This window comes from Procambarus clarkii, chromosome 82 (assembly GCF_040958095.1).
Source record: "Procambarus clarkii isolate CNS0578487 chromosome 82, FALCON_Pclarkii_2.0, whole genome shotgun sequence".
Classification (NCBI taxonomy): Eukaryota; Metazoa; Arthropoda; class Malacostraca; order Decapoda; family Cambaridae; genus Procambarus; species Procambarus clarkii.
The window spans coordinates 8,751,822-8,773,572 of NC_091231.1; the positions used below are offsets into that span (position 1 = coordinate 8,751,822).

The 21,751-nt window shown below is 44.6% G+C and overlaps 1 protein-coding gene across 1 annotated transcript in view; it reads right to left on the reverse strand.

Annotated features, from left to right (window-relative positions):
- The window catches only part of LOC138358196 (uncharacterized), a 68,856-nt gene extending 52,664 nt beyond the window's left edge, over positions 1 to 16,192 (reverse strand). Inside the window, exon 1 of the mRNA XM_069315702.1 lies at positions 15,859 to 16,192. The gene's annotated coding sequence lies outside the window, so the exon portion shown is untranslated. The remainder of the gene's footprint in view (positions 1 to 15,858) is intronic.
- Positions 16,193 to 21,751: the final 5,559 nt, after the last annotated feature.

The following is a 21,751-nucleotide window of genomic DNA, read 5'->3' on the forward strand; positions in this document are numbered from 1 at the left end:
AACGGCCAGCAAGCCACTCAATTCCACAACGCCTCCAACTTCTCTACTTTACAAGTCCAATCGATCAATAATTACTTTGGCAGTAAGATGACTGGGGGAAAAGTTTTTACTGGTTGGAGGCAATGTGCCTCCCCAAATTTGTTCACAACAGCAATTTGATCAAATATTGTTTCTTTCAAAGTCACGTGCATAGAGTAAGGTAACTTTAATGTATATATAATTACACATCACTCACACACATACATACTTTACGCTTATATCGAGGTCCCCTCCAAGATCAAACTAATGACCTTCCCCAGGATGTAACTCCACAACTTTTGCCTAACTACCGGGGTACCCATTTACGGCTAGATGAGAGCCCTAAAAGGAAACGTGCCCAACCATATCTGTCCCGCCCGGAAATTGAATCCGGGAATCCCGAATGTGAATCGAGATCCAAGCTAACTATACTATAGTATCAAAAGCTTTCTGCCAGTCAAGTAACATGCAATCCATTCTCCCGCCCCCCCCCTCCCCCCCCCCCCCTCGTGTTTTATTTCAATTACCTTATTGCATTATATTCAGTTATTTTATGTCTCAATATTGATCAGTATTTTTTAAGCATTTTCTACAACAATTTAATGGAAGATGCAAAAATGTATTCGAAAACTTTGTTCTAAAACGTCTCCGCGAGTTTTCAGGCATATTAATAAAGTTTTAAGAGCCCAGCCAAGTTTACCAGCACGTACTAGGCTAGGTTCCCTCAGTAGCCTAGTGAGAAGATTTCTTGAGGCTCTTCTCCGCCGTCTTGGGCCGGACGGTACAGCGACCAGTCATATACTAACATATCCTCAACAGATGACAGTACCTATAGCTACTGTGAATGGAATATACAAAATATGGACAGTTGTGCCCAGAAAAAAAGGTTCAATACACACAGAGATCACACTAACGTTTGTGCCTCGGAGAGGCTACGGGATCCAGTAAATTCAGTAGAACTTCGGTTTTAACCCTTTTTACCCTGTCGTAGCTCAGTCGATTAAGGCAGTGTCTGGGATGCTCCCGGACGCAGGTTCGAATCCTCGTCACGGCCCTTGTGGATTTGTTCATTTAAAAAGGTTCAAGTTTTGTATTATTGGAATTATAAGGGGGCACAAGAAAAAAATTAGTCTCGCCATAAATTTATCCTAGGTCTCAGTAAGACATCCTAGGCCTAAACAATCTTAAGTCCAACATTCGCCATCTTAGAACTTGGTATATATATTTTTTTGAAGAACAGATTGTATAGAGCAAAGTAAAGCTTGTAAGTATTTAATTGTACAACGGTGCTACACAGAAATCAATTATATGGGAGTGTGTTTTGTGTGAAGTGTTATATATATATATATATATATATATATATATATATATATATATATATATATATATATATATATATATATATATATATATATATTACTTTGTTTGTAAACAAAATACAAAAATATATAACACAGGGAAAACTTTCTGCATATTCTTGAGCCTCCAGCGGTAACCTGACAAAAAAATAGGTGGCTTTGTTTATTGAGCCGTGCCTGAGGGAGGCTTGCGAATTGCCTAAGGCCATTGGTGATCTGCACAACGTGTTCAAATCCGTTTGCCGGATTATTACGACCCAACCTCCTAAATGTCAGTACTTATAATAACTATTTGGTGGAACGTACCAATGTGTGTTGTTGGACCCGATAAGTTCAAGTGTGTATTGTCCGAAAAAAAACTAAAAACCAAATTTAAACATCCTAGGACTTGTATAGCGTGTATAAGGCATAGGATTACTTAAACAGGTTCGGTCATTTTACTTTTTTCGTTACATTTCCGATGCAATATAATGACATTTGTGCAAATTCAGAAATATATAACCTAAACTTAAGGGGGTTCAACAGTACATATTGGTACTTTTGACAGTTGTTATAAGTACTATTATTTTAAGAGGGGTGGGCTGGATTATTTGTATATTAAACTCGGGTAACAAGAGTTGAAGGGCAGAGTTGTTCTAGTCTAAAAGAGAGTTTGGAGTGTGTTCAAAGCGTGAGGAAGTGGTGCATCACTATGGTTATAGATAGGAGCTGCCTCGTGTGGGCCAATAGGCCTTCTGCAGTTGCCTTTGTTCTTATGTTCTTATGGTCAATTCATTATGAGCAAAACAGGCTCATGAACAACGTACGAACATTGCTTTCACGCATCTAAACACGGACACAAAATAAATCAATTTGGAATCGGTGGGAAATCAGGCGACCAAAAAGAATGATTTCAGTTTTTCTCCGTAGCCTAGCACTGATGTTGGACCTTTGATGAGGTAATTGGAATCTGAGTCCTTGACAGTAATGTATTTATTGTTTTTGTGCTGGTTTGGTGTGCCCACTTTCTCCATTCCGTCTGTGTCTCAATGTGTCTCTTCCCACCCTTCCTTCCCTTCTCTATTTCTTCCATCCCTGCTTCGTGTCCTCCTTTCCTTCCACCTTCCCTCCCTCTCGTCATCACTCCCTCTCTCTTCCCCTGCTTCCCCGGGGAAGCGGGGAAAGAGGGGAGGAAGTAATTAAAAAAAAAGTAATTTTAGTCAACCTCGAACAAATATGACAGTTGGAGAAATGCTATTTCCCTGGCTACCCCTCCCCCCCCCCCCCCTCTCTCATATCCCACACTACCCCGTCTAGTGTGGGATACCCCGCTCACTCCCTCCCTCCCTCCCTTTGTCCCCTACTGTAAAATAAACCATTGGGTTTGTGAGGATGCAGACAATATTAGATTGGGCTGTCATTGACATCCGGTAAGATTAATCGTCACACATCCGTGCACATACCTTCAATCACCACCCCCGCCACACACACACACCTGTTGATTGACGGTTGAGAGGCGGGAACAAAGAGCCAGAGCTCAACCCCCGCAAATACAACTAGGCGAGTACACACCCACACCCACACCCACACACACACACACACACACACACACTCAAACAGGGCCTGACGGCCGAGTAGACAACGCTCGGGGTGGGGGATGGAGGGAGGGGTCATAGTTCTATTGCCCGGGTTCGATTCCCAGCCGAAGCAGAGACAAATGAGCAAAGTTTCATCTGATGTGTATGTAACACTAACAACTGTGTAACTAGCTTCAAAAGATTGTCGCTTGCTTAGGTAAATGAGCTTTTAATTATGTGCCTCTGTAACCATTTTCACCACCGCCCACAGATAGGCACAAACAACACGTTTTCTATGCGTAGTTAAGTCATGTTAGGTTAGATCGTGTCTTGGTCTCAGTAGTATAGTAGGATTCGTTCTCGACTCACACTCGGCTTCGAATCCTGGGCGGGACAGAAATGGTTGGGCTCGTTTCCTGTCAGCTAATGCCACTGTTCTCCGCTTTCAGTTATCCTAGACAATTATCATGATACTTCACGTGCAGTTCGTTTCAAAACTGTATTCATCTACGGATTAAAAAAGTTATCACAACCCGTGTGTCTTGATTAATTACCGTTCCTCATTAATTAACCCACGTTTTCCCATTTAAAACACGGTTATGAGCATGAGATAAGCATTCGAAGCAACGAGCACAACGGAACAAATGGTCGTATTGTCACAAGTTAAATGAATGCCACTTGACATGGTGCCAATGGGAACCCCTACGACGATTCTTGGAATATCATGTTACTCGGAATTGGGATCATTTATTTGCTAACAAAAATATACAACATTATTCACTGATAGCCATAAAGTTTAAAAAAGCTATCATACTTAGTAATGGCCTGTAATTTGTATTCATATAACAAGAGAGTGAGAGATCTGGGGTTCTCTGGTCAACCTGGACACTGCTGGGTGTCTCACCTATTGTATTATAAATCCTTGTACAACAAAGATTAAAATTTACATTAAAATATTTGTTCTATAAAAATAGAAGAAAATTATACTTATCCCCAATTATGCCTTAAAACGGGTTTCCCATATATGACAAGACCAGTAGGCCTAACAATTAGCGTGGGATCACAAATCACTCCCACACATGCCGGTGACCAATAGTTTTCAGTGAAAGAACAATTCTCTCAATATGGCTCCTATCTTCACTCAACAAGACTCCTGTCCTCCCCCGTCTATCCAGGTTCTGACCTTTCTCTACTGTACCGTGAACCATTATAAATGTTATAATTACAAAAACGCTATTGAATTAACAGTTATATATTGTACTGGTATTTACAGAGCTGTTCATGGGTGAACAACAGCTTCACATTACTTCTGAATCGAGGCAAATAAAGAAAAATTCCCCGCAGCCGTTTAAGGTAGTGGCCTTTTACGCATGAACGGACGATTAAACGGACTTTTGCTCAATATTCTTTCCTATTTTTCGAATAAAAAGAGCAGTGTGTGTGTGTAGTTGTGCTTGCCGGGTTGAGTTCTTGCTCTTTGGTCCTGCCTGTTGAGTCAATCAAATGATGTACAAGTACTCGAGCCTATTGGGCTCTATCATACCAACATTTGAAACTATGTGTGGAGTATGTCTCCACCACCTCAGTTTTCAGTACATTTCATTTGTTAACTACTCTGCCAGAAAAAAATCTGTAATTCTTATAACTCGTACCTCTCAGTTCTGGGGCTAGTCTGGTGGCATGCCTCTGAACTTTCTATAATTTAGTCTCGTGCTGAACTCCATGCTGGAGCCGCATACTCTAGGACTGGTCTGACATGCGTGACATACAAGGGTCAGAATGATTTCTAAAGGCAGTTCTTATGTTGACCAACCTAGCATATGCTGCTAACGACATCCTTTTGATGTGGGCTTCAAGAGACAGGATCTTTGGGTTATCGACTTCAATATTTTTCTCTAGCAGATTCCTGAAGAAATTTCTCTCCGAAACCTTGTGTCCGGACTCCTGCTCCCTTGGCTTAGTTGTATTATACTACATTTAATTGAGTAATGTTTCTGGAGGTTGACCTCATACATATAATGGTTACACAAAACAGTTGATTTCATGCCGTCATTATAAGCGGCCTTCCAACCCTTAAATACCTACCCAAGCTTCCCTGGAGTTATAGGCTCATACACGTATTTCAAGATATTCATAACATTCCTATACATTATGCGTATTAATGGTTTATTAAATATGCATTTTATGTAGCTATTCTCTCATTAAATAGTGTACTATGTTTTGAATATTTATTTAAATTGTAAAATTTAAATATTTTCAACAAAAATGTACTGCTTTCGGATCACGCTATGAGTTTTTGCAAGTATTATGTAATATAATCCAATATTTTGTTCCTTCCCCCCGTAGTGAAACTGTCGTAGTAAGGGCACTTTAGTACGACAGTTTCCTGACGTTGGGGAGCCTTAGGAGGAGGGGCTGGCATGTCGCCTACAGCCCGGCTTATCCGGTATTTCAATCAGACATTTGTCAATGCTTCTTTTCGTTTATAAAATATACGGCAAATGTTTATCTTCTTAGATGTGATCGTTTGCCGTGGACGACACGGAAAATCTATTCTATGATTCACACTTAAGTAAAGTCTAAACTTCTTACTATCCTGAAGATTCACAACTGCGGCTGGATCACCAAAAGTTAATAACTGAAGCAAATGTAATCGTTAACTCTCCAATTATTTATTAAATTCTGTTAAAGCAATTTATTAAGAACATCCGTCATAAAGGCCCTTGGAAATCCAGCCAAGTTCTCTTCAATTTGTCACTCCGTCAAAAATCAAACCTCGTAACTTACCCAGAATCGCACCAACCCAAGCAACCCACCTAACCTATCGAGTATGGTGAAAACTTAATATTTGTTTGCCGTTATACTTTCCATAGCAGGATACCTTTATAACGTTGATGACCGTATCTTACAAAACGCGACCTATTACTGGTAAGGCTGGGTTGCTGGACACGAGGGTCGTGGGTCGAGGCTGCCAAACACTTCACCCACCCGTCGCCATAACCACAACCCATCCTCCTCTTATAGACCTATTGTCTTGTGTATGACCCTCTGTCCTGCGTGACAGTGAATACCAGCATCCTCCTCACTTTAATAAGGCTTAATTGAAATCCTTAGATTAGGCAAAATTGTAATTAATTCTGTCAATAAAGATGTTAATAATAATAATAATAATAATAATAATAATAATAATAATAATAATAATAATAATAATAATAATAATAATAATAATAATCCTCTTTAGACAGTACCTATTGTGACCATCGTCAATAGTCAGAATTCGTGCGTTCTTAGCTTTTATATAATAGTATACTGACTAGTAAGGAATTCTTTTAAATAAAGCTAAAACACAAAATTAAATATTCCTAGGTCTATTATAGCACAGGTACTATATTAGGCTTCAGATAACGTGTAAATAGGCCTAGGGAGGTTAGGATAGATTTAGTTTAGTTTGACAAAGCAACAAGTAAAAACTAATTTTCCGGTTTGTTCATCTCAATAGTTCACATTTCTACTTTCTAATTTCGTTGTAGGTCGGTGTATATATACTCTGGCCCTCATCGTTACTATAAGTACGACCAAAACATGAGGATGGGGCTGCAACTCACCCAACCTAACGAAAATAGTATATGCTTGCCTGCGCTATATGAAAATAGTTTCATATAGCGCAGGCAAGGTTTGACGTTAGTGTGACGTCAAACAATCCCGGGGCAATTATAGGCCGCTTCTGCACCAGGGAGTTAGGTGTGAAGGATAGATGAAATTGTTTATGTAATAATCTAAGATGAGGTCTGATAAAGACCTTTTGTGCCCTCTGTAATGCTTTTGCGTTACCGCTCACAGGATGAGTATGGGGTGCACAATAAACTAGCCGCCTTCGGCGGCAACAATCAAATCAAAATCAACCAGGGAGTTATAATTAACGTCTAATTGAAGTGATGAACGACCTAGCTGGTAGAACCTTCAGGTCGTTCAGCTAAATCTTCACACTTCCTCTAACGCTACGCGTCATCTTGTTTCATCAAATCTAGTACCTTTATCTGCTCAACGATATATCATAACAACTTACTTCATGTGGGAGACGATGTGTAACATCCCTTAACGTCATTATTTCAGTTAGAAAACTCGAAAGACGCGACGAGCACACCGTCAACACCTCCTCTCGTCACTGACGGTGACACACCACTGACTGACCGAGGCTGAGGTCTCTTCCCTGGTTACTATGGCGGCCTCACACCAATATTTTCAGTGGGATCCAAAACCCTATTACAGCTATGACACCTTATACAGAACTTATATATACAAATAAAATATTTGGTTCTCATTTTGTTAGATTTGGATGGAATAGGATAGATTGGGCTGAGTTGGTTTCGTTTACTTAGGGCGTAGCGATGAAATATACTGGTGAAAATTATCTTTGGTCTTAAACCCTACTTATTATTTTGCCAGTTATAATTATATTATTGTGCTATATAATCAGTACAGGGTTTTGTTCACACTATACACTATAAAATGATTAGATAAATATAGCTAAATATATTTAGGCTATGTACATGATTTTGTTTTCCCATTATTTACAAAAAAACAAATTATTTACAAATAAATTAAACACTAAACAATTTGCAGATAACATATAACCGGAATATGTACACAGATTACATATAACCGAAATAGAAACACCAATATACAAGAAGCAGCATGAAAATCACGTGATTAACTAATCTAACTTTTATGTAACATTTTATGTATGTTTTTTGGTGAAAACATAAATATATTGTGTAAGATCAAAACATAATTTGTATTTTCCATAACAAACAACAGACAATTTTATTTAACAACAAAAATTGCTACACAATGCATTAGCACAAAATACAGTACTAAATACATAACATAATTACATAATACGGAACGAGACCACCAACACACGGAGGCCGTTACATATACCCCAACCTGTAGAAAACATGTAACAATATGAACAAAGCAACAATTACCGTGACAAAATCATTCACTTGACAAAGAAAATGAAAAATTACAATTTGTACAATATTTTCAAAGCAAAGAAACACCTGTTGTGCATTTCACAAAAGGTATAATAGTTCATCAACAACCTCCAGGCCCAGAGACCCAGCACATCCTCTCCAGTTGTCACAACCTCACTAAACTGATGTAATAAGTTGCCCGAGCCTAACCTAACCGAGGACCCACGAATAGAAAAGGAGACGTCACGTCAATTTTGTCAGCCGCTATGATTTTCAGTACATCAGTTTTTAGCCTTAGGGAATTTATACGTGACAATGCGATGTGCGAGGCTGCAAAGAACACAATGTTTCCTGATAATGAACACAATGTTTTCAAATAATCCCAATAAACCTGGGGAACCTCACAGGGTTCAATTCACACGGCACAACCGCCTCCTGCGACCCTATAATCACTGTATTACAAAGAAATAAATATGAAGCGTAACAGAAGCAAACACTGAGAACACGAACCTCATCCAAGCCTCCACACTCAAGAAACAATATAAAACTAAATTACACTTTATCCATGATGTCACTGGGCATTACCGGGGCGGTGTTTTTGCTGAGGCGTTTCTATGCCCATAGAGCCAGTAGCCTCCGAGGGCCGTGTTTCAACACTACCTTTCTTGATTTTAATTGAAATATTCTCTTCGGCGGCTCTACTCTGATGAGTTTCTACATCGTCCCATCACGCGTTCTTTTTTCAACATTAAGAAGTTACCCACTCACGAGAGAGAGAGAGAGGGAGAGAGAGAGAGAGAGAGGGAGAGGGAGAGGGAGAGGGAGAGGGAGAGGGAGAGGGAGAGAGAGAGAGAGAGAGAGAGAGAGAGAGAGAGAGAGAGAGAGAGAGAGAGAGAGAGAGAGAGAGAGAGAGAGAGAGAGAGAGAGAGGGAGAGAGGGAGAGAGGGAGAGAGAGAGGGAGAGAGAGAGAGAGAGAGAGAGAGAGAGAGAGAGAGAGAGAGAGAGAGAGAGAGAGAGAGAGAGAGAGAGAGAGAGAGAGAGAGAGAGAGAGAGAGAGAGAGAGGGAGAGGGAGAGGGAGAGGGAGAGGGAGAGGGAGAGGGAGAGAGGGAGAGAGAGAGAGAGAGAGAGAGAGAGAGAGAGAGAGAGAGAGAGAGAGAGAGAGAGAGAGAGAGAGAGAGAGAGAGAGAGAGAGAGAGAGAGAGAGAGGGAGAGAGGGAGAGAGGGAGAGAGAGAGAGAGAGAGAGAGAGAGAGAGAGAGAGAGAGAGAGAGAGAGAGAGAGAGAGAGAGAGAGAGAGAGAGAGAGAGAGAGAGAGAGAGAGAGGGAGAGAGAGAGGGAGAGGGAGAGGGAGAGGGAGAGGGAGAGAGGGAGAGGGAGAGAGGGAGAGGGAGAGAGGGAGAGAGAGAGAGAGAGAGAGAGAGAGAGAGAGAGAGAGAGAGAGAGAGAGAGAGAGAGAGAGAGAGAGAGAGAGAGAGAGAGAGAGAGAGAGAGAGAGAGAGAGAGAGAGAGAGAGAGAGAGAGAGAGAGAGAGAGAGAGAGGGAGAGGGAGAGGGAGAGGGAGAGGGAGAGAGGGGGAGAGAGAGAGAGAGAGAGAGAGAGAGAGAGAGAGAGAGAGAGAGAGAGAGAGAGAGAGAGAGAGAGAGAGAGAGAGAGAGAGAGAGAGAGAGAGAGAGAGAGAGAGAGAGAGAGAGAGAGGTACTGTTAGATTGTTAATAATAAAAATAACCTTGGGTTGTGAAGTTTGAGATCTCATAAACTGTTCAATAAATGTTAACAAAGCCTCAGTGATTTGTTAAAGATGTATAGGCTTCGTAAGTGGATGTGTAAACGCTTGAGAAATACTGTAAACGCACTGATATAGTGGTTATAACATGTGAGGGGGGGAATGGACATGAGGGGAGGTAGTTGTGGGTGTAAAGGGGGGGATAGGTGTGGGTGTAAGAGGGGATGGGTGGAGTGGGTGTGAGGGAGGGGGGGTAGTTGGAGAGAGTGAGAGGGGGGACCAAGAGGAATGGGTGTGACGGGGTTTAGAACCTTTGACAAGCCGCCGGCTTCCTGTCTCCGTCGAGGGCCCTATAGAGAGGGATGGTAGCCCTCGGGGTAAAATAAGTGATCTTATTTAAGATCTCAAAGCATTAATCATTTAAGTAAGCAGATATAAAACATGGAATGGAATCCCTGAGCAACTGCGCTAACAATGGCGATCCATCCGGTGAGAGGCTCCATAGAAGGAAGGCTTCACCATGAGTTAAGTCACCGGCAGAGACCCGGGCACCTGTAGACCCGTACTTGGGTGGCGCTGGGTATCGGTACCCACCTCGGCGGCCGGTTTATAAACCACCCCAAACGTGCCACGGGACGGAGACGCGCCACTTTCTCCTTATACGGAACAAATCTGATACAGACAAACGTAATAGACCGGCCAGGTCAATTATCTTAATAACATAAACTCTCTCTTTTTCTGTTGCGTGTCTCCGTCTCTCCCTCTCTCTCAGGACCGTCTAGCACCATAATCACAAAGTTAGAACTGTGTACAACATGTATGTATTTGTAATATTTTAGAACAATAAGGCCCCAAACAATGAAGCCGACGATGACCGAGGGGCGACGACCCTTTGAATACGGACGACTTTACCTTACTAGTCTCTCACTCACAATTTTCTCTTTTCATGTATTGCAAGATAGAGGCACTGACCTATGTTTCCTTCAATCCTGTTTGTCATTCTTTGTGAGGGGCTTGAAGAGGTGAGGAGGCTAGGGGGAGAGGTGTGTGAGGGAGTAGTAGTGGTGGTGAGGAGGGGTCAGGAAGCCTGGGTATGAGGGGGAGGGTCAGGAAGCCTGGGTATGAGGGGGGATCAGGAAGCCTGGGTATGAGGGGGGGGGTCAGGAAGCCTGGGTATGAGGGGGGGTCAGGAAGCCTGGGTATGAGGGGGGGTCAGGAAGCCTGGGTATGAGGGGGGGGGTCAGGAAGCCTGGGTATGAGGGGGGTCAGGAAGCCTGGGTATGAGGGGGGGTCAGGAAGCCTGGGTATGAGGGGGGGTCAGGAAGCCTGGGTATGAGGGGGGGTTCAGGAAGCCTGGGTATGAGGGGGGGTCAGGAAGCCTGGGTATGAGGGGGGTCAGGAAGCCTGGGTATGAGGGGGGTCAGGAAGCCTGGGTATGAGGGGGGGTCAGGAAGCCTGGGTATGAGGGGGAGGGTCAGGAAGCCTGGGTATGAGGGAGGGGGTTAGGAAGCCTGGGTATGAGGGGGGGGTCAGGAAGCCTGGGTATGAGGGGGAGGGTCAGGAAGCCTGGGTATGAGGGGGGGGTCAGGAAGCCTGGGTATGAGGGGGGGTTAGGAAGCCTGGGTATGAGGGGGGGTCAGGAAGCCTCGGTATGAGGGGGGGGTCAGGAAGCCTGGGTATGAGGGGGGGGGTCAGGAAGCCTGGGTATGAGGGGGGGGTCAGGAAGCCTGGGTATGAGGGGGGGGGGTCAGGAAGCCTGGGTATGAGGGGGGTCAGGAAGCCTGGGTATGAGGGGGGGTCAGGAAGCCTGGGTATGAGGGGGGGTCAGGAAGCCTGGGTATGAGGGGGGGTTCAGGAAGCCTGGGTATGAGGGGGGGTCAGGAAGCCTGGGTATGAGGGGGGTCAGGAAGCCTGGGTATGAGGGGGGTCAGGAAGCCTGGGTATGAGGGGGGGTCAGGAAGCCTGGGTATGAGGGGGAGGGTCAGGAAGCCTGGGTATGAGGGGGGGGGTCAGGAAGCCTGGGTATGAGGGGGGGTCAGGAAGCCTGGGTATGAGGGGGGGGTCAGGAAGCCTGGGTATGAGGGGGGTCAGGAAGCCTGGGTATGAGGGGGGGGTCAGGAAGCCTGGGTATGAGGGGGGGGTCAGGAAGCCTGGGTATGAGGGGGGTCAGGAAGCCTGGGTATGAGGGGGGGTCAGGAAGCCTGGGTACGAGGGGGGGGGGTCAGGAAGCCTGGGTATGAGGGGGGGGTCAGGAAGCCTGGGTATGAGGGGGGGGTCAGGAAGCCTGGGTATGAGGGGGGTCAGGAAGCCTGGGTATGAGGGGGGTCAGGAAGCCTGGGTATGAGGGGGGGGAGACAAGAGGACTGGGTGTGATAGGCCAAAAAACTGTAATATTAAACTGTATAATATTATGAGTAATTCATATTATACAATTTGATATTAGACTCCTAGCCTCTCACACCCACTCATCTTGTTGAGTGCGTTAGGCCTATACAACAATAAGATAACATGGCATGATGACAAATACGACTAATGGAAGTGGCAGAAAATCAGCTAAGGTAGAATTGTCAGCTGATCTGAGGGTTTATCCTTGATGTAAACATCAATTTGCTCATCAAGCCTCAGCTCTCAGTACTGAAACTCAGGTACTCACTACTGCTTCTAAATGTCTCATTACTATAATATGAGCAGCTCCTTTACCTGAGGGCCACTAATACCAGTGGCCTCGACGAAGACAAGAAGCCGGAGGCTTGTCAAAGGTCCCCCAATTTGCCCTGATGATATTTTCCACTTGAGTTTTACATTTAACTTAGATTTGGCATTAATGGCTTCGGCGGGTAGGCGGTTCCATGGGTTAATAATCTTGTGGTTGAGGGGGAAGAGGGAATTATCAAGGGAAAGCACCAAACCATTACGACTATATAGAACTTTGAAGGGGTTAGGATAAGGATTTGGGATAGGACGGGGGGATGGAATGGTGCCCAACTAGTCGGACGGTCGGGGATTGAACGCCGACCTGCATGAAGCTAGACCCTCACACTACCGTCCAGCCCAAGTGATTGGGCAAACCTTATGGGTGAAAAATCATCTGTTCTCAGTCCTACATTGTGGCTTGTTGAGCTTGACACCGTTGCTCATTAGTGTCACATCAGACCTTTTGAAGAAATTCTCCGGATCAACATCCTCCAAATTGTTCAGTATTTTAAAAGTTTAAATGATACACACTGCCATGCCTGGTTTAATGTTTTGTTAGCCCTGTGGCCCTCAAACGTTCATGATACGACACTTGACTTAGCTCTGGAATGATTTTTGTTGTCCGGTGTTGCACCTTCTCCTTGATCTGAGAATGAGTTATTAGTGTAACACGAGTAGCTCATGTTATGAGAGAATGAGGGAGTGTTGAACACAAGAGCTGGGTCACGGGGTGGAGCGGTGAGAGCCTGGTAGGCGGAGTTAGGGAGTGCGATGCTCTCAAGTTATCATCATATAGCAACTTGGGAGAACTTAATAGCAAACTGGTGAGAGAAAGTTGCACTCCCCACAAACTTTCGTGTTAATAATTAAAGGAACTCCAGCCTTTTATTGCATAGATTAAGTACGTGAAAATACTGTGATACCAGTAATAATACAACATTTAAAGAGAAAGAATGTGTTAATAAAATGCTACAAGCATTAATGTATAGCTCACGTCCCACCAGGGACGTGAGCTTCAGCTCCTTTAGCCTTTCCTCGTAGCTCATTCCTCTCAGTTCCGGAACGAGTCTGGTGGCATACCGCTGAATCTTCTCTAACTTTGTCTTGTGTTTAACTAAGAATGGACTCCAAGCTGGAGCTGGAGCTGCATATTGTACGACAATAGATGTACCATAAATATACCACCTTGCCTAGTTTGAATCTAATCGGCCGTTGCTTTCTGAATTCATTTGAAATAGTTTGTAACAAAGACGGTCACCACATGAATCAACACAAAAGGTCATCAGCACTGGAGGTCAGCACCAGGGTCAACACTGAAGGTCAACACCAGGGGGCAGTACTGGAGGTCAACACCAGGGGGCAGTACTGGAGGTCAACACCAGGGGGCAGTACTGGAGGTCAACACCAGGGGGCAGTACTGGAGGTCAACACCAGGGGGCAGTACTGAAGGTCAACACCAGGGGCAGTACTGGAGGTCAACACCAGGGGGCAGTACTGGAGGTCAACACCAGGGGGCAGTGCTGAAGGTCAACACCAGGGGGCAGTACTGAAGGTCAACACCAGGGTCAACACTGAAGGTCAACACCAGGGGGCAGTACTGAAGGTCAACACCAGGGGGCAGTACTGAAGGTCAACACCAGGGGGCAGTACTGAAGGTCAACACCAGGGGGCAGTACTGAAGGTCAACACCAGGGGGCAGTACTGAAGGTCAACACCAGGGGGCAGTACTGAAGGTCAACACCAGGGGGCAGTACTGAATAGGTCAACACCAGGGGGCAGTACTGAAGGTCAACACCAGGGGGCAGTACTGAAGGTCAACACCAGGGGGCAGTACTGGAGGTCAACACCAGGGGGCAGTACTGGAGGTCAACACCAGGGGGCAGTACTGGAGGTCAACACCAGGGGGCAGTACTGGAGGTCAACACCAGGGGGCAGTACTGAAGGTCAACACCAGGGGGCAGTACTGGAGGTCAACACCAGGGGGCAGTACTGAAGGTCAACACCAGGGGGCAGTACTGAAGGTCAACACCAGGATCATCACTGCTGTCCAGAGAAATATTGAGACCAACCACCTCCACACTACACCCACACAACACCTTACCTAACAGCGCCTGACAGGTGATTAGACTTTCCCCTGGAACAATTTTGCGCCTGTTCCTGGGCCTATTACTTCTATTATATAGCACCAAGTCTTGCCAGTATCACCTACCATCTAAGCCTAGCCAGTATTACCTACCATCTAGCCTAGCCAGTATTGGGTATGTAATACTGGCTAGGCTAGCTAACTTGCCTAGATTCTAGCCTAACCAAACCTAACCTGTGTTGGCCTAACCAAACCAAGCCTTACCTAACCTAGGTTTCGTGAGCACATATTTGGACTTTGAAATCACACCTTTTTATACCAAAAATATGCCAATTAATGAAAATGGTGATGGGTCACATTTGGCCCAAATCCCTCCCTGCAGTTTTTATAATATCTGAAATATCGCAAATCTGACTCATGAGTCCAAATCTGAATTTGGAGCCAAATTCTGGTATTTTGAAAACTGCAGGGGAATTAGGGCAAAATGTGACCCATCGCCGTTTTCACTAATTGGCAGATTTTCGGTATAAAAAGTCGTAATTTAAAATTGCAAATATGTGCAGTAAGCCAGAATTCGCGAGTGAGCTAGCCTTAGCCAGTATTACATATTGGCTAGGCTAGAACCATCTAGCCTAGCCAGTATTGCCAACTAACCTGATCAGTATTACCTATCATCTAGGCTAGTCAGTATTACCTACTATCTATCCTAGCTAGTATTACCTACCATCTAACGTTTCAAATATTAGCCTAGCCAGTATTACCTACCATCTAACCTAGCAAGACTTATCTAATTCTAATTAAGCTAATAAGTATTACATGAAGGTAGAGTATCATGAGGACAGGCGTGAGGACTGTCAAGTGGTCAAGGGCGAGCACACGGCCTCCTGGAAAGCGGACAGTGTTCCCGACACTGTCAAGGGCAGGTGTGAGGACCGTCAAGGTGTCAAGGGCCAGCACACGGCCTCCTGGAAAGCGGACAGTGTTCCCGACACTGTCAAGGGCAGGTGTGAGGACCGTCAAGGTGTCAAGGGCCAGCACACTGCCTCCTGGAAAGCGGACAATGTTCCCGACACTGTCAAGGGCAGGTGTGAGGACCGTCAAGATGTCAAGGGTCAGCACACGGCCTCCTAGAGAGCGGACAGTGTACCCGACACTGTCAAGGGCAGGTGTGAGGACCGTCAAGGTGTCAAGGGCGAGTACACGGCGCCCTAGACAGCGGACAGTGTCCCCGACACTGTCAAGGGCAGGTGTGAGGACCGTCAAGGTGTCAAGGACCAGCACACGACCTCCTGGACAGCGGAGTGTCCCCGACACGGTCAAGACACAATGACAGTTGTCATTGGTGTCATGTCTCGTGTCCTCCCGCCGTCTCTACACTTCACACCATAAACTCCAAAGGGGGGAAAATCAATATGAGATAAAAGTGGAATTTAAAACTAGCTGTACTTACCGCTGGCCTGAGCTCCTGGTCCCCAAACTCGGCTGTTTTCTGTAATTATCACAACTGGTGTGACAGATGATGGGTCACTCTTGAGGGGAAAAACATCACTAACATACTATGACTTTTCTGTTTTTCTCATCCAAGTATATATTTGGAAGTCACAATCGTTAAGGTTATTTTTTTGTTGTTGCACGATATGCACTAGCAATTGAAGGAGTGGGACTTGATGCCGCTGGAGGAGGAGCAGCGGCCAGGGTGGAGGAGGAGGTCGGTGAGGCGAGGGACGTGACCTGTCCAGGTGGCGGCCAGGGCGACGACGGCGCGCGGCGCAACACTGTACTGCACGGTGGCTGGAGCGACACTGAGGCACCCAGGGCCATGGTGGCCTCCAGGACCTGGCCCCCCTCACACACCCCCATCCCTGGCTCTCTCCCCCTTGATGGTCTGTCTCCCTGTCACCCCCCTCTCTTACTGTCTCCCTGTCACCCCCCCCCTCTCTCTGTCTCCCTGTCACCCCCCTCTCTCTCTTACTGTCTCCCTGTCACCCCCCTCTCTCACTCTTGACGGTCTGTCTCCCTGTCACCCCTCTTTCCCCTTGACAGTCTGTCTCCCTGTTACCCTACCCCCCTTGACAGTCTGTCTCCCTGTCACCCCCCCCTCCCTCTCTCACTCTGTCTCGCTGTCACCGTCCTTCCTCAGTCTGACTGTCTTCCCGTCCCTCAGTCATTCATACCCCCCCCCTTCTTCGGGCTTTCTCCCATTCCTCAATTTGGGGGGGGGGTAGAAATAGCCTAAGCTACTCTAACCCTTTGAGGTGTATTTTTTTCTTGTCTCAATAGACATACTTGAACTTGGACTCCTCAATTTGTCTCCCTCTTCCCTCAGTCCATCTTACTGCCCCCCTCCCCTCCCTTAGCCTGTCTCTCACTTCCCTCAGTCCGTCTCCAGGGAAGAGGGCCCCCTCCCCAGCCTCTCTATTCATCACCGTCTTAACGAACTCTGTCGTGTCTTCCTCGTTCCTTGATGAAGTCAGTAAAGTAGGAAGGATTATAGCGAGGAGTCCCCCCCTTACCCCAAGCCCAGGGAGTGGGAGACTCTTCACCCATCCTCTTACTGGCATTACCCTTACTGACCCAGTCACGTCCACCTTACCCACAGCTGTGCGGTCACCAGGGGCTGCTGGAGGCCGTGTCCGGACTGAGAGCCACTAACAGTAGGGGCCTAGACGAGGACAGGAAGCCGGCGGCTTGTCGAAGGTTCCCCCATTTTGCCTTGGTGATGTTTTCCAGTTGTACTGTAAGAGTTAACAGAGCATAGGTCGGGAGAAAGTGGTGCAGGGCGAACACTTCAAGTTCAAGTATGTTTATTGAGATAAGCAATAAATACATCTCAAAGGGATAGAGTAGCTTAGGCTATTTCTACCCCCCTAGGACGAACACTAGAGTGAACTGAAGTGTGATATCGCACACTGAACAGTTTAAACACACCTGGTGACAGGTCATTCAATTTAATCATTCTAATTATTATATTTAATGACCTGTCAGCAGGTGTGCTTTGGATATCAGTGAAGCCAGAGCTATAAACACATTCCTCGCCGTCATACTCACGCGAGTACAACTTTCCTGTTTAACGGAGACCAAAGTCAAACAGAGGAACAGACTGAGAGAGGAACAGTTAGTTCCTCGGGGCGTCCCTGGCAAAGTTACCTCCACCAATTGTGTTCTTCAACAACACTCCCAAAAGTTTCACATAAAAAACTGAAGATAATTAAAATCAAAGTTATTCCGTTCAAGCGTATTACTTCCAGTTGTGAACACAATATTATAAAACAATAAAATGTTAACAAACAAAAAAAACAAATTCGTAACCTTACAAAAAAAATTATATTAACATAAAATCATTACATCAGTAAGTCTGATGTAAAGTGAAAATGTTTGTGATTTTTTATTAACAGTAATTAGTAAACAGAAATAGTTAATTGATACACATGAAATATGTTATTAAAAACTATCAGTTAATTATTATTGATTAAACTTACAGTATTACATGTCGATGTTGTAATTTATTTGTCGACCAGTATGTGTGAGCCAGGTAGGGGCTCCCTGTCTCTGTTGAGCTCTAGCTCTTTCGGCCCGCCTCTCAACTGTCAATCAATCAACTGATTTCACACACACCAGGAAGCAGCCCGTAACAGCTGTCTAACTCCCAGGAACCTATTTACTGCTAGGTAACAGGCGCATCAGGGGTGAAAGAAACTCTGCCCATTTGTTTCCGTCATCGTCGGGGATCGATCCCCCGTCCCTAGGACTATGAATCCCGAGTGCAGTTCACTCAGCCACCAGGCTCCCCATGTGTGTGTGTGCGCGCAAAATAGGGGTAGAGGGGAAAGGCTGAGGGAGAGGGGCGGGAGAAAGTTGGGGAGGGGAGGAGAGGGGTGAGAGAAAGGGGACATGAGGGAGAGATTGGAATAGAGGGTGAAGAGGGAGAGATGGAGAGGGTGGAAGAAAGATGAGAGGGGGAGGAGGGGGAGAAAGACCCAGGCATAGCTGTGTACTCCATCTACTAAGCCTATATAAGTAGGTCTGGACTATAGAGGGTTTTAACCGACTCAAAATAATCCTTTAAACTACATAAAAAAAGTCCTGCAGCGAAGTAGTCTACATTGTCGACTCTCAACCGAGAGTTCCACGTTCAAATACCAAGACAGATCAAAGGCACTTGGGCATGTTTACGTTTACTTGATGCCCCTATTCACCCAGCCGTAAATAGGTACTGGAAGTTAGACAACTGTTGTGGGTGGCATCCTACACAAGGTCTAGGCTTCCTGTCCTTGAGAATAGGGAAACCAAAACCAAATACATACAACTTCACATTCTACTCAACACTGAGGGACTGATTTTTGTTAATAACAGATTTTTTCAAACGATTTAAAAAAGTTATCTGTAAACAAAAACTGATAGATGCCTCTTGGGTCCTGGCGGGAGGACAAAGCACCATTAACTAAGCTTCTATGAGCTGCTTAACTATAAAGCCGCGTCTTGTCGAGCGGTGCAAAGGTTTGGCGCGCTGGGCTCTTATATAAAATTCAAATGCATCAAGGCATAAGAGGTTTAAAGTCTACAATTCTAGGTTGTACCTGAAGCTTTCTGGACCTGCTCATGTGCTAGTGGACCTGCTCCGCTTGTTGCAGGCATCAACTGATGGCTGCTCTCACACACTTGTCTTTATTGTCATGAGTGAGTGAGAGTGAGTTTGAGTGTGCGCGCGCGTGTGCGCGTGTGCGTGTGCGTGTGCGTGTGTGTGTGTGTGTGTGTGTGTGTGTGTGTGTGTGTGTGTGTGTGTGTGTGTGTGTGTGTGTGTGTACTCAACCTGGAGGGCGTCGGCTCTTTGATCCCGCCTCCCAACTGTCAACCAATCAGTCTGCAGATTACTGAGCTTATTGGGCTTTATCATATCTACATTTGAAACTGTGTATTAAGTCTGCCTCCACCATATCGCTTCCTAATGCCTCTGTGGCTCATTTGGGTCCTATGTTTCCACCTGTATTACCATGATTGTGTTCCACCCGTGCTAAATAGTTTGTCTGTCCACCCTGTCAATTCCCCCTGAGAATTTTGTAGGTGGTGATCATGTGTCCTCTTACTCCTCTGTCCTCCATGGACGCGAGGTTTAGCTCCTGTAGCCACTCCTTCCCACTGTCCCATCCCAAATCCTTATCCCGACCCCCTTCCAAGTGCTATAAAGTTGTAATGGCTTGGCGCTTTCTCCAATCGCCAATTATATTATATATATATATATATATATATATATATATATATATTAGTATATTTTGGTAGCAGTCTTTCCTGTAGACATATATTATTAAATATGACCGAAAAAGTAAGATTAATAATTCTAACACGAATTTTCTCAATCTTTCGTACATTACGCTTCACTGTTGGAGGTAAATCAAAAATCACTTCTCCAAAATTCATTTTTATTTCTAGTCTGACGCGACACGGGCGCGTTTCGTAAAACTTATTACATTTTCAAAGACTTCACAAATACACAACTGATTAGAACTTACGTCTCTCTGATATTATATCTACATTTGAGTGAGGTGGGAAGGATGATGTGGCATTAACACAAGACAGAACAGGGGATATTAATAGGGTATTAAAAGTATCAACACAAGACAGAACAGAAACAATGGGTATTGAATAGAAGTGTTTGTAGAAAGCCTATTGGTCCATATTTCTTGATGCTTCTATATTGGAGCGGAGTCTTGAGGTGGGTAGAATATAGTTGTGCAATAATTGGCTGTTGATTGCTGGTGTTGACTTCTTGATGTGTGGTGCCTCGCAAACGTCAAGCCGCCTGCTATCGCTGTATCTATCGATGATTTCTGTGTTGTTTACTAGGATTTCTAGTAATCCTAGTAAACAACACAGAAATCATCGATAGATACAGCGATAGCAGGCGGCTTGACGTTTGCGAGGCACTACACATCAAGAAGTCAACACCAGCAATCAACAGCCAATTATTGCACAACTATATTCTACCCACCTCAAGACTCCGCTCCAATATAGAAGCATCAAGAAATATGGACCAATAGGCTTTCTACAAACACTTCTATTCAATACCCATTGTTTCTGTTCTGTCTTGTGTTGATACTTTTAATACCCTATTAATATCCCCTGTTCTGTCTTGTGTTAATGCCACATCATCCTTCCCACCTCACTCAAATGTAGATATAATATCAGAGAGACGTAAGTTCTAATCAGTTGTGTATTTGTGAAGTCTTTGAAAATGTAATAAGTTTTACGAAACGCGCCCGTGTCGCGTCAGACTAGAAATAAAAATGAATTTTGGAGAAGTGATTTTTGATTTACCTCCAACAGTGAAGCGTAATGTACGAAAGATTGAGAAAATTCGTGTTAGAATTATTAATCTTACTTTTTCGGTCATATTTAATAATATATATATATATATATATATATATATATATATATATATATATATATATATATATATATATATATATATATATATATATATATAGATATATTAGTATACTTTGATAGAAGTCTTTCTTGTAAACTGCAGAGGGCCTATTGGCTCATACTACCTCTTGATGCTTCTATATTGGTTAAGAGTCTTGAAGTGGGTAGAATATAGTTGTGCATTAATTGGCTGTTGAATGCTGGTGTTGACTTTTTGATGTGTAGTGCCTCGCAGATGTGGAGCCGCCTGCTATCGCTGTACCTATCGATGATTTCTGTGTTGTCTGTTAAGACTTCTCTGGTGATGGTCTGGTTGTGAGAGGAGATTGTGTGTTCCTTTATGGAGCCCTGTTGCTTATGCATTGTTAATCGCCTGGAAAGAGACGTTGTTGTCTTGCCTATATACTGAGTTCTTTGACGATAGAGTATATACTCTATCGTCAATAGCATTTTCTGTTTTTTGTCTAGGGATAACGTTCCTATCAACAATATCTTTCAGGACCCTTTCCTCCGTTTTATGAGCTGTCGAGAAGTTCTTGTAAAACAGTCTAATAGGGGGTACATGTGTTTTGTTAGTTGACTCTTCATAGGTTGTATGGCGTTTCACCTTTCTTTTTATGACGTCTTCAACATAACCGTTAGAGAAGCCGTTGTTGATTAGGACTTGCCTTACCCTACAGAGTTCTTCATCGACTTGCTTCCATCCTGAGCTGTGGCTGAGAGCACGGTCAATGTAATCGTTGACAACACTCCTCTTGTACCTGTCTGGGCCGTCACTATTGGCATTGAGGCACATTGCTATGTTTCCTTCCTTAGTGTAGACTGCAGTGTGGAAACCTCCGTTCTTTTCCATGACTGTTACATTTAGAAAGGGCAGCTTCCCATCATTCTCGATCTCGTAAGTAAAACTTAACACAGAA